Consider the following 3,255-nt stretch of genomic DNA (forward strand, 5'->3'; position numbering starts at 1 on the left):
GTAATCTGCGGAGTGGGGCCCACCATTTGGTAATCCTACCTGTCCATCTCTGATGGGTCCTACGAGATGCTCCGAAAGTCTCAAATGGTGCAAGTGGGGCCCATCAGAGTGCCAATGTTAGCTGTTGTGGCGATTGGTGCAAGTGGGGCCCATCAGATTGCAATTGGGTGGACCCACTTTCGGATAATCCAAGCTGTCAAGCTCCCATGAGTGTCCCATCATGGTCTCCAATGGTGCAAGTGTGTGGGGCCAATCAGAGTGAATGGTAGTTGCGCGGTTGTTGTCGCCAATTCAATCAAACTGGATCACTCATGTAATTGATGACCTATATTGGGTTTTCGTATGGTTAAAATGAGCGGACGTGTCAGAGTCTACTCGACTAAGTTTGATTGAATTGTTGGTGTCCACTGCGTTGAGTTGAAGAGATTGAAGACTGGTATCAAAGATTGGAGACTGGTATCAAAGATCTAGGGTCCTCTCAACCATTAATATTTGCGCTCCCGTTTAGGTGATTTATAAAACAATAAGGGTTAGTCCTTCCAAATGAGTTTTGTTTACCTTGTGATAATATATGTGCACTTGAGAACTTGTTCTCTCACCAATGCTCTCAGTTTGATATTTCTCAAAGGAGCAAGGATACACATGTAAATAAACGAAGACAAAATGTTACCGATTTTATTAATATTTGAAAATAATGTTCATTACAATCTACGAGTTATGAGATAACCAAATGATTAAATATAAAGAAAAAGATAAATACTTATGTGTCTATTGGAACAGACAATCAAGTTAGTTGTGATTAGGTAAATCAGAATTTAAATGATCAGGGTCCTACAACTTAAGGTTACAAGAAAATTACTTCTACTCCTAAAGTACTCTAAGGTACTGTAGCAGGATCCACTAGGTAGTAGCTATATAAATGGATTGTTTGCAATACATACATCAAGGTGGGCCCCATGGTAAGGGTGACACCATCTTAGGTGAGTCAGGGGTCTCATTAAATCCATTCCCCTTCAATAGTGTTTACAATTTAGACTGGGCTACGTTGGATGTAAATTACTTGTAATTTCTGGTTTCAGAAATTTCGTATAACCTTATGGGCCAAAGAAACAAATATAAGGTATGTGTACAAACATGTTATCTACCGTGAGAGTAAATGGGAGAATTTGGAATGCATTGGAATTTTTACATATATTCACAAGAACATATGTGATGTCCCGAATTAGCTTTAATATCTCAAGTTAGTATACATATATGATATTTAATAAATTGATTATAATAAGTTCATTGAAATATATATTTTAACCAAAAATTATAAATCTTGAGTCCCAGGTGGGCTATAAACATAAGAATCACAAACAAATTACTTGCCAACCACTTTTTAACCATCCATTTGGATGGCTAACCTTTAAAAGGTTTGGATCATTTTATTGGTATAATTTTAAGTTTGAAGCATTACTCTCTGGGGAGGATTTCATTTACAAGTTCATTGACTTCCATTTCAATTCATTTGCACGCATTTACTTCTATCCAAACACACTTTAAATATTATTTACCTTTATTTACTTCCATTTCCCTTTGTTCGTTTAGCTCCATTTACTTCCACCCACGGCCTCCACGTGAAATTGTTTTTTTTTGCTCTTTTCACTTTAGGATCCATATCAAACTTTTGCACTAGGCATTTTTTTCATTAGGCCATGTTACAGTTATAGGAGACATAATCCTTAATTATAGAGAATTAAGAGTCATGGTTGTTTTGTTAGACTTGAACAAGTCTATTTGTCAGAGCTGAAATGTACACATTGGACTGAAATATATATATATATATATATATATATCCCTCAAAACCCTTCATCATTTTACTCTGTTTCTTTAGACATGAACTACTTTTTGTAACCATTGCTGTGGCCCACTTATAGGATCCTCCACTGTTGGAGATTTGGTTATATGGGCACACATAAAATGACCTGCATCAATGGCCCCAAAAACCCAAAAAAGAAAAGAAAAGGAAGAAGGAATCTTCAAGGTGGGAAGATTAAAATCCCATCATTGAACGGTTCAGATCACTGAAAGAATGAGCCTACGCACACACTAAAAACAGTAAAAAAATGTGGCTGCTGGGATTCGAGCCCAGGTCTCCACGGCCACAACGTGGAATTCTTACCACTAAACTACAGCCACTGAGATGTACTTCGTTGCTCCTATCTTAATAATATACTAAAATATCTCTCCTTTTCTTCTTATTCTTCCCCTCTTCCAAAATCTAAAATCACGTCAACTGGCCCACCTAAATTTTGGAGTGCGTTGCATTTCGAGATGCCCGCTCATCGTACACCCTCTGAATGGTTCGGATGTCATAATGAAACACGGTGGTGGGCACCACACAATCCAGAAGGTTTTTAATGGATGGCGTTGCCAGCCTAACCTTTTTTTTTAAAAAAACATGGTGTGGCCTACCTGACTCATGAAATGGCTTTATTTTTGTTTTCCCAGTAGAATATTAACGGGAACACATGATGAACGGATTTGATGTTAACAAAACAATCAAAGTGGGCCCCACGTGTCGATTTGTAGGTTAAGCTTATTCTGGATCCGCCTCATTCAGATTGTGGAGTGAGGCATCACTGCCCTTTACCGTAGTGTGAAGACTCTGTGGGGCCTATTGTGATGTATCTGTTTTATCCTCACCGGTCATCTATTTTTTAAGGTCATTTTAGGGAATGAGACCAAAATCGAAGTATATCCAAAGCTCAACGGGATCACACCACAGGAAACAGTGAGAATTGAAAATGTACAGTTGGAATTTTTTTGTGGGCCAGGGAGTTTTTGTGACCTTATGAACAGTTTGGATGAGAAATAAACATCACTGTAGGACTGTAAAAAGTTTCAATGGTGGATGTCATTATCCCCACGGTTTATGTGATGTGGTCCACTTGAGCTTAGGATATACATTTTTTAAAGCTTTGAATATACTTTAATTTTGGTCTCATGCCATAAAAATGAGCTGAAAAAACAGATGGACAGCGTTGATAAAACACATACATTGGGGTGGGCCCCACAGAGTCCTCACACCACAGTAAAGAGTAGTAAGTGCCTCACTACACAATCCGCATCCTTCAGTTTTCAAATTGTACATGTGGGCTGTGGATCAACTTGGCCACACTTACCATTCTATCATGTATGCTTGCATCATGTCCGTTCAACTGTGGCCACTGCATCACATGTCATAACATGTGTGTGACATCATATCCATGC

At 38.4% G+C, this 3,255-nt stretch overlaps 1 non-coding gene across 1 annotated transcript; it reads right to left on the reverse strand.

Annotated features, from left to right (window-relative positions):
* Positions 1 to 2,109: 2,109 nt before the first annotated feature.
* On the reverse strand, positions 2,110 to 2,181 carry TRNAH-GUG (transfer RNA histidin (anticodon GUG)). The gene has a single exon. It is a non-coding gene; the product is annotated as a tRNA-His (tRNA).
* Positions 2,182 to 3,255: the final 1,074 nt, after the last annotated feature.

Source organism: Magnolia sinica, chromosome 7 (genome assembly GCF_029962835.1).
Source record: "Magnolia sinica isolate HGM2019 chromosome 7, MsV1, whole genome shotgun sequence".
NCBI lineage: Eukaryota > Viridiplantae > Streptophyta > Magnoliopsida > Magnoliales > Magnoliaceae > Magnolia > Magnolia sinica.